The 10854-nt window shown below is 38.6% G+C and overlaps 1 long non-coding RNA gene across 1 annotated transcript; it reads right to left on the reverse strand.

Moving 5' to 3' along the window:
* Window positions 1–477: 477 nt before the first annotated feature.
* On the reverse strand, window positions 478–7510 carry LOC134559906 (uncharacterized). Its single transcript, XR_010082619.1, has 3 exons — window positions 7380–7510; window positions 7157–7287; window positions 478–5483 (listed from the first exon to the last, which is right to left on the reverse strand). It is a non-coding gene; the product is annotated as an uncharacterized LOC134559906 (long non-coding RNA).
* Between the last annotated feature and the right edge of the window lie 3344 nt (window positions 7511–10854).

A 10854-nucleotide genomic window follows, 5' to 3' on the forward strand; every position in this document is an offset into this window, starting at 1 on the left:
TTTGCTGCATTTATTGCATGTTATTTTCTAGGTGCCTTTTCTCAGAGAGAATGGTAAGAATTCCCTAGAAAAGGATTTTTTGCATCTTACCCTCAACAAGAAATTGAGGCAGTCTTCACTGTGTACTGGAGGACAAAATCCCAATGTCTGGGTACATCCAACAGAAACTCTGGGAGAAGCATCATGCCTAGAGCACGTCTTGTATGTCTTTCAATCTATGGAACAGGCCTGGAAAAGACCCCAAAAACATTTTTATCTCTCAAATAGCAACCCCAGCACTGGGTACGAGTGGTTGCCTGTCCAGCATTGGCACAGAGTTAAGATGTGTATAGAACCACAGAGTCATTTAGCTTAGAAAAGATCTTTAAGATCACTGAATCCAACCCTAAACCTCACTGCCAAGCCCACAACTGAATATTGAACCTGAGTGCCCCAAGTAACAGACCACAAAACACACGGACCCACATCTGGGAACCTCCCACAATTCTCATTTCCTGCATTTCGATAGGTGCCAAATAAACTCCAAGTGAACTCTGCTGATGGTTCCACTCCAGTCAGTAATGCTATAATCTTATTGTTATTGCTTACTTCCAAATGTATTCCATTTCTTCTAAGGCTATGAATGGTGCCAAGCTCAATTCAACAAATTATATGAACCTCAAAATAAGGATGTGTAATATCTCCAACGAGGTCAAATTGCCTGAAAAGGAAGGAACGTTTCAGCTGCATTTCTCACACAAATTCTCAGCAGCAGTTTTCTCTTTTATTGCCAGTTTATGTCAAAGACATATGGTTTAGAATAGTCTCCCTTAGGAATACTTTTGCTTTCAATAAGAATTAGCAACCATTTCTTCTCTAAAATCTTTCAAGGCTTTGATGTCTTAGCTGAGACACAGCACTCTTTAATCTTGATTCAGTAAAGGAAAGCATGATTTTATTTATTTCTTGATTTAAATATATTTATAAATATCTTAGGTTAATGTAATTAGTTGTCTTTTCTGGCTTGACATTCATAATTCAAAGGCCATATTCTCCCAGCTGTAATGGCAAGTATATACTTTTTAATTAAAAATAAAATTAACCAAAAAAAACCCCTCCTGTCTTTTGAGATTATCATTTGCAGATATATTCTGCATTTTGAAATGCATAAATGATGCAAAAGTAAACTTGGCTCCTCCAGCAGGTTCAGTAGGCATTCCATCTGAAAAGCTGTATTTTTCATCATTTGAATTTCAGTCACAAAGTCCCAGTGGAGCTGAAATGAGGTTTATAACTCACCGTAGATAATGGATGTAGATCTGTCTTAGAACTTTGCATCACTCTGTGTGTATTTCAACTCCTCCAGCATCACCAGCCTCTGCTCCTGGTGTGGGCTCTGCAACAAGGCAGGAAGCAGAACCTTCTGGAATGTCTGATCCCACTGTTGTGTCCAATCCCAGATCCTTGGTGGGTTCCCAGAGCAGTGGGAACTGCAGCAAATGTCCAGAACACGCACAGGAGTCCACAGCAGCTGGTTCCTGAACATAGGGTTTTTTTCCTAAAATATTAGCAGGCTGCCCTACCTAATTACAAACAAAAGGCTTTCCTACCTTATGATCAACTTTAATATAATATACACTTGCATAGGAATGTTGTCTTGATACTATAGTTAATCAGAACCTAATAATTAGTGTATGACAAGGAAATTCAGTGTATTGAAACTTTGATTTTCAGTGTTTCACAGTTTTAAGGAACTGTGAAGATTATCATCAAAAATGTTCGTGTTGAACTGTTGAAATTCATTTTAGAAGCATGTGTATGTGGCATGATTATGAGAAAAAACTTGATAGTCAGTATTTTAGTCAAATTAGTTGTTGGGATATCTCAACATGGACATATAATGATTGTCTTCCAATTTAAAGACATTTTATAATTATAAATGTTACATTTGCAACTAAAAGTGTTTTCTTCTCTTGTTCATTTTACACAAAAATGAAATCCTTTTCTACTATTTCAGTTTATTGCAATTTAAAGATCTAAAGTGTTTAAAAAGTAAAGATCTTATATTTCAAATATTTTATGTATATTCCTGAGGATTCCTTGTAAAAGAAGTTAAAATGAAGAGCTAGAATTTTTCTTGCCAAGTTTGAGAAGTAATTTAGCAAACACATTTGAAGTTTCAGCTTGTAGCTAGTTCACATAATTTTCTCCTAATATAGATTCATTCCTCCTTTTAACACAAATTCAATATTCTTATGAGCAGAGCCCTATTAAGGACTCCTTTCACTGCAGTTTAATTTTCAGTAACTCGAGAAATATTCACCAGTACTGTCACTGCAAAGCACCAAATCTGGCTGAAAATGAGTGAATGAGCACCGTCCACAGAGAACCCCAGTGCCCCACCTTACAGAGGGGTTTATCAATTTATTCCACATTTTATCATCTTCCATTTCCCAGTATAGCGTTCCATCTGTGTTTAATCAAAAAACTGAATTACCATTTTAATAGATTGAGATATCATATCTGAGGGTGTGCAAAGATAAAAGCAATGAAGAGCTCTTTTAGATCCATTTTAGATCTATGCAACTAATTTTGGATCATTAAAAAGTGAAGGAACCAATTATAGCCAGGAGAATCAGTACACAGGGGTTTATGAAAATGCAATGAAACATCCAAGGTAAATAGAAAGCTGAATAAATAATTTATCACACACCATAAACTATGAGTCAGATCTACTTTCATAAATCAAATACTCTGGGAAAATGAGATTATTATTTCCAATTTTCATTACAGATCACTCATAACAAAAGAAGAAAAATTGCAAATTAAGGTCAAACTGCTGTTACTTCATGAAATTTAAGAACTTTCCTTTTATAATTATCACTTGTAACATAATTATTTAAAAGACACATTATCATTAAAAAAAAAAAGCCTTAAAAAATCCAATCAGAAAAGTAGAGAAAAATCAGAAATGCTCTGTCAAGACATCTTGCCTGCCTCCATCATAACAACAGATCTGTTGCATGTACAGATGAAAAACCAGAAAATGTAACACACCAGACTGGGGTAGGAAATCAGGAGAAAAGACAACATAGCATATTATTATTAACATATTGTTAACATATTATTATTATTAACATATTATAAGATAACATTGCATTTTCTGCCCCAGCTGTACCTCTTTCAGTCTTCACAACATCAGTTTGGTACCAAAAATGTTTGTTATTTGGAATGTTACATTTAAATTAAATATTAAATTAAATGTTCATAGGAATCAAAGAAGGGTCAGCCTTTGGCAGAGCTTGTCCACCATCTCAGTGAAAACTTGGCAGTTCCTCAGAGGCAACACTGACACAGGAAATAGGATCAAGTCCTCAAATTCTTATTCCCTTCTGTGAAACATCTTTGTCTTGACAGAAAATACAAAAGTACCTTCCTCACTTCTTCTCCTCTATAAATGATTTCTGGCTGTGATGATGAGTGGTTATATAACGAATGGAATGTGACCACAGGTATTTCAGGTGTTCCCTGACATGGATTTTGATCATTAAGCCGTGTTCTATCGACAACTCCTGTGCTTTGATTCACTCTCAGGACATGCAGAGTGCCCTGGGTCCTGTGCCCTGCGCATTCCTGATCTGTCAGCACTGGATAACAAACGCATTCATGTGAGTGGCACTGATACCCCTTGGCACATCTCCAAATAATTTTAGGCTCTCAAATCCTCATCGCACTGACTGATCTTTGGACATTCAGTTTTTGCATGAGTGGCTGTTTTCAGCACCGCATCAAGAGGAGTGACAGCCTTGCTGCTTGTCATCGTGCAGTGCAGTGGCTGACTGCCCCTGGAGAAGGTGACCTGAGGCTTCCCAGTTTGACTTAGCTTGTGTCTGGTCCTGTTTGCTTTTTCAGGATTTTCCTGCTGCCATGATAGGGTTTGCTGGGATACAAAAACGGCCTTGGTTTTATTCTCCCTCAGACAGTGTGTGTCAGGCTGTTTTATTGACTTACATCTTGTGTCTGTGCAAGCTTCTCTCCACGCATTTTTAGCTCTGATCTTAGTAGCTAATCTCATCTGCAGGTTTTTCCTGTGAACTCAAATTATTTTATGCTACTAATTCCACTCTACAACAGTTCAAGGAAAGCAGAATTAGGCTTGATGTTGTAATGAACTGCAGAAATTTTAAAAGAAATAAAATTGCATCAAAAGCGATCTGGATAAGAGAAGGAAAATAATAAATGGGTTTATGCATATTATCTGTAACGATCACCTCTTCTGAAGCTGAACAACACTGTGCACATGGATTTCAGGAGCACATATATTGCTGGAGTAGAGAATAGAGAGTTCAAGGTGACAGATTAACTGTAAAACCCACAGCTTGTATTTCACCTGCTCTGTCCTCCCAGTTCTCTTCCTCTCTCCAAACCATGCAGCTGGAGGATGAATTTCTACCTTTAGCCTGGAATTACTCACCTTTTCTCCCTGATATCCCCTTGAGACTGAGTCAGTGCATGTTTGAATCTCTAAGGACCTCCTCAAAGCAAAGAAAGAAGGTAGAAAAGCCAATTACTGTTCTTGCAACTGTGCTCTTTTTAGTTGTTTTCATAGGACCTACTTTGAAATGCCTTTTTCTTTATTGCCAATCTATTTTTTCATTTTTAAATTTCAGCAAGTATTTTACATCTCTAATCTTTCAAAATGACAAGACTTTGACAGTAATTGTTAAGACTATATGATTCACCATATTTATTTTTTTCCCCAAGTACTTAAAATAAGATTTTGCATAAGCTAGCTTCAACTTCGAGCGGTCAGTGAAGAGACAGTGCAATCAAGATTTTTTAGAATATGCAGCCTACACAGCCAGATTCTCTGATATATCTTTCATTGTACAGGATGCTGCCTAAATAAAGTACACTTGTGCAGCATTCTTGAGGCGAAGTTGTTTTAAAGCAGCCTGAAGATCTTAACCTGAATATTAACCTGAATCAGTCAGAACTTTAGCCAGAAAAGTGACCAAGTTTACCCTTTTTGTCACCTTTCCCCAACTTCTTTGGCAAGAGGAATGGTACACAGCATATTAATCCAGGCATTGTTTCTGTGCCATTCCCACATTGGAAGCGTTTCTGCTGAAATGTTTGCACAGCTTTTCGAGCAAAGGCCATTTGTGATTTCATGCCATAGAAACTTATTTTACTTTCACTTAATCCTGGCTGTGGTATACAAAAATGAAATGTTTATAGTATACAAGCCTGATAAAACTAGGATAGGAACCCATGTTGCCAAAATAACTGTTAAAAAAAAACCCCACACACACCCAAAAGTCTTTTCAATTACCTGCTTTGGGTACAAGTGATTGTAGAACATTAATCCCATGAAAGACAAATCTGCTGCAGCTGGCAACTGGCCTGGCAAGTTGGAATGGCTGTTTGTGACCTTGCTGTCAGCTGGCTGCCTCTGTGACATTAAAATTCAACTCTCTGAAGAAGCTTTATCCTTCAGTTTCCTACAGGAAAAAAAATATAGTGGTTTTTTTTTTTTTTTTTTTTTTTTTTTTTTTTTGAAGCATCCAGCAACAACTTGGAAAAAATGCTTATTTTAACAAAACCAGTCATGGATTTAGAATCTGTCTACTTGTGGACAAACACTGAAAATCAGACCAAATTAAAATTTAAGAGGGCTAAGAGAGTTGGACAGAACATTGTGCATGAAAATTTGAAGTATGTTTTTTGTACTTCTATCCAGATATAAAGATAAATGTGGGATGGGATTACTTAGGTTGATGTTTAATTGTTTATTTATCCACTTTCCCAATTCTAGAGTGTCACATAGTGGGGCACAGCATCTTGCATAAGAAGAGGTGGTTTAAAATTGCTTTGTTTCTTCATTGGCTGCCAGCAGGCTGTTCTTTGGGCTGCTCTACACTCTTTACATTGAATAATTTTTTCTCTAACAAATATTCAGAGATTTGTCTCCTCTATTATTTTCATTTTTAAAAAGCAGATAGAATAACTACTGTAGGTTTATTTTAGCAGATGTCACATTGAAAGAGTGCTATAAGTCACATAAAATTAATACAAATTAAAATACACTTAATAAATCTGGAAGGTTTATTCAGCAAAGTGTTTGGAGGGGAAAGTCACAAAAATATTTTCAGCCTGTGAAGTTCTTATCTTTTTTGGAATCCTCAAAACCAGTTTACAGTAAGTTTTCTGCCTCCTTGCATGTCTGTTTGTCTCAAGGCACCTGGTACAATTGGGGTGGTAGCTATGGCACAGTACTGAGAGGGGAACAGTAATTATCTCAGCACCAAACACAGACATGCACTGCAGCTTGTACAGGATTCTGTCTTCCTGTGACTCATAAGTCCTCACCTCTGAGGCCAAAAGTCCACAAACTGCACAATCTTAAAATTACAACCTGTAATGTGTAAAATTATTGTCAATCCTGAATGTCAGATCAGGATTACTCTGCCATCTGGGACCCCAAAACCTTATTTTACTTTCCCACCACCCCTCCTCCACTCCCATTTATTTCTTTCTTAAAATTATAGTTCCTTAGAAGAATTGGAATGAGGCAAGTGATCACAGAGAAGATGGATAATTGAGCTTCATGCAGATGAAGCAGTCAAATATGTAAATTAAATGTAATGCAGCAAATGGATGTCATAGTGAGTACGCACAGTCGGAAAGAGGAAGGCAGAAAAATGCACAGATGCTTTCTCCTTCTACACTGCTTTTAGAATACAAGTCCCTTGTGGCAGAAGTACTGCACAACTTTGGTTCTCAATAAATATTTATGGGAAACATTCCTTGGTTCCTGCAGTTTTGTGAGGAGCAGCCTTTCTTTTGTACCACTGGCATCCCTTTCCCTGTTATCTTCTCTCTCCAATGTCTAATTCCCATATTTTTCTGTATGTCAGTTTTAAGCAGCTGCTCCAAAGAGCAGATTTCGATGGACAGCAGTAAATACTAATGTTTGAAAGCAATTCTGCTGTGCCTGGTAAAGAACTTAAATGTATAGAAACACGAATAAATTACTTTTATTAATTATCATGTTTATCAGAACAGACTTGGGATAAAAGCTGAAGAAAAATAGCAGTGACTGAGTGAGAAAATGTTGAGATGAGCATCACTGTGATAATAAGGATGAGTCAGAGCCCAAGGAAACAGAACTTACCTGAAATTTCTGAGACTATGCCACTCCTGCACACAGCAGGGCAGAAATGTGTAGAGCGAGCCTGGCACTGCCACTTGGACTGTTGGCTACCAGCCTTTCTGTGGGCACAGCAGCCACTTCCTCTGAATGGCCTGGGAAAGTGAAGACAGAACTGCTGCTTTTAGATCCTGATGCAAAACCTGTGGGCAGGAGATCTGTTCAAAACAGAATTGAAAAGAAGCACCTCCTTTCAGGAGAGGTAGTTGCATGAATTGTATATCCTTTCTCAATAGCATCACTGTCATTTTCTCAGTCTGTCAAAGGCAGAAAATCAGGTTGGACCACTGGCAGACCATCAGTTTGACTGCAGAGCACCTCTCATGATCATTACCTCTGCTATTTTGGCTGATTTTGTGATGGGGAGCAGTTGGGTGGGGATGGTTGAAAGCTGTAAATCACAACCAGCACTTCCTGTAGACCGAGACCTTAGGTATGTTAACTATGAGAAGTCTGCACAGGTAAAATTCTGCTTGCCCCAGGGCTGTCTGAAAACAATGGCTTTATCTACTTTTCTGTCATCTGTAACTTTGAAAACCTTCTTGTCATCTTTATCTAGATTTTATACCCGTTCTTCCAGCTGATAAAGGGGTTTGCTGTGGAATATTTCTGCTGTTGATTGCCACTATAGTTATGTTCACAGCTCTCCTCTACCACTCTCTTTTCATAGATATTATTAAGGGTTGTGGCTACATGGAAATTATTAGCAGCTTGTAGATTACAGAAGCCTGCCTGTATCTGAGCAATTATGTACAGCTCTTGCTGTGTTTGGTGTAAATAACACTATCTAATGAGCAGGCTCATAGTATTTGTACCTTCCACAGCACTTTCTCCGAAATATAAAATATAAGTGATATAATGAAAATTGTCCTTTTTCTTTTTTAAAATAAGCAGTTCAGTCTCTTTACCTTCATAAGCAGCATTTTCCAATTTTTCTTCTTCTCTTTAACAGAGGCATCTTCCCTTTGAGTTTCTGCTTTCCTGAAGTTGAGATTCAGCTGAATACCTTCCATTACACACTCCTTGCTTACAAAAAAAGCAATCACACACCCGTGGTCACAGTTGTCTTGGTTATATTACAGCTCAGGTAGACTCTGCAGTGAGCTAATGCTGCCTCCTCTCTCAGATTTTCAAAAAGGTGTCCATTCTCTACTGCCAGTGTTCAATCAGGTCTCCCCCCTGGCCCTGCAGAGAGGGCACAGCAAAGAGGTTATCTGGACTGTGTCCATCCTGCACATCTGCAGGATCAGTTTTCTCTTAATCCCAGAAATGAGACACAAACAACAGGTGCAGAACTCAGCTGCCTCCACCAAGAGCCTCTGCTCAGGTCTCTCCCCCTCCTTTGGAAACAAACTGGAGTTTACTCCCTGTGCAATGTGGGGATGAGGCAGCAGGAATCCAAGAACTAAAACATTTCCTTTGCTGGGAACAGAGAGGAAGAGGCAGGCTGGGCTAGGAATTAAAAAGGATATGAAGACAAAAATAATTTCCAAATGCAGTTAGAGTGCTGGAAGAGAGATGCATTGCAGTTTAGATGGAGTGGACCTAAATCCTCTCGCATCATGCAAGATGGGAGTTTAGTACATTTTAGATCTGCCCTCTTGGTTTTTTCCCCTCTGATAATTTCCCCCTTCATCCCTCCCTGTATTCAGGAGATTCAATGCAGCATGTTCTGAAAAAGGAACTGGTTATTTATCAAATTAATCTTGAACATGCTGAGTCCCCAGCCTGCTTGTGGGTATGAGGAAAAGTACACACAAGTGTCTCACACTTATCCTTTCCCATCTATTCCAATTTATTCTTAAAGGAGCATTTTCTCTGACAGTTTGCAACTCACCAGATATTTCCAAATAACAGTATCTGAAATATCTTTTTTTCCCCTTACTTAATGCAAATGTAATTTAAGTTCCTGAATGTCACAGTTTTGTATTATCTACTAATTTTATGGTTAATAACTGTTGCTACAGAATTTATGGGCAAGTCCAGTAGCAATTTCATATGCTCTAATTAACCTTGGTGTGACCCAGAATTAGGTTCTGATTTACTGTAGCTTCCTGAATGCTTTGGGGCAAAATAAGTGGCAAAGAGATCACAACATTAATGTATATATTAGTCTTTAAATTGAATGAATATTATGGCTTTAATTTTTATGTTTCTTACTTCAGTTTTAAACTGACACACGTCCATTAAGACCACAGTTGTCTTAACACAGGACAAATTTATCTAGAAAGAAAACCAAGCCTGCAACGCCGAGCTAAAACAATTCCCACACTTGCACCACAGAGACTTTGCATTTTCTTTGAGAGATAGGTGGGTTATTCCCAATACCTGCCGATCTCTACTTTTAATCAGATTGCATTTTTGTACAATTATCATTTCAGGCTTCTGTTGATTGCTTTCGCTAGGCATAATGAGCAGAAAGAAACACTATCTCATTGTGCAGAATATTGGATTGGTTGGCGTAATAGACTCGCTTCTATTTTTTGCCTAGCTCTTTGAAAAGTTAATTTTCTCTTTCATCAAATAACTAGCAGACTACTAATAGCATATAAGGTTTTAGAGGGATTTGCATTAAAGAATGCAGCTGAGTGCCTTATCTGCTTTTGAAACCGGAGTGACATATGGATGCTCCTTTAGTATTGACTACCTAAGATAAAGTTTAATGCTTGCTGCAAGCCCCCTTGGTTTTAAATTCATGGAATGAGAACGTGGATTATCTCTCCCTGAAGCACACTCGTAGCGTGGGGAGGAGGTGAGGGTGCTAGTACAGGCTTTGCACACATAAAGTTGCAGGTTCAAAGCCTCATCAAAGGAGCAGAACCCTTCATTCCAGTCTGAAGCTCAGAGAAATCCTCTTAAGTCACATGCCATTGTACTGGGTCCTCTTTCAAAGTCAGCCATAAGTGCCCCGAGCTGAAAGCACTTGACAGACAGCATGCATTTCCTTTGGTGGATGGTGCCTGGGCCTCTGCTTGCCATAGGACATGGACACACAGCAGCACAGAAAGCCTGGGACTGGGATTTCCTGCAGCCAGTGTAGCAAGAGCAGCAGCGCTAGTTAGACCCTGCCAAGTGCCCTGTTGATTCAGAGGTCGAGGCTGTGCCTGGCTCACAGGCTGTCTGCCCCACTCAAAGCATAATCTGTGCCCCCCAACATTCCTGATCACTCCTGGTGGTTTGGATGTGGTAGAGAATCCTCCAAAATGAGAGATATTTCAAGTAGACCTAAAATCTGCCCTAGTCTGAGAAGTTACACATCCAGTTTCTCCCCTAGAAAATTAGTGACTACAATAATTTGAGGTCCATAGGGCCAGTTGATTGTTCCCATTTGACAACAGAAGAAAAAAATTCAAGCATAATTCCTTCAGATAGGATTTGGAATTCACACACTGCCTAATCTGGTCACTTCTGACTGTTACACCTACTCACACTCCATATATTCTAACAAACTTGATCACTTTTAACCTCAAAGGGAAATTGAATAAAAGGAAAAGCCCAATTCCCTATCTCCCTAAGAAATATAAAACATACTACACTAAATGTCTTTGGGAGTATATTTCCTTACATAATCTCCATGCCACAATGTCTGGTTTAGACATTCTATTGCTATCTCTAGATGAGGTCTAAGACGAGGTTCAATTCTTGCAGCAGCCCTCTCGTCA

Source organism: Prinia subflava, chromosome 18 (genome assembly GCF_021018805.1).
Source record: "Prinia subflava isolate CZ2003 ecotype Zambia chromosome 18, Cam_Psub_1.2, whole genome shotgun sequence".
NCBI lineage: Eukaryota > Metazoa > Chordata > Aves > Passeriformes > Cisticolidae > Prinia > Prinia subflava.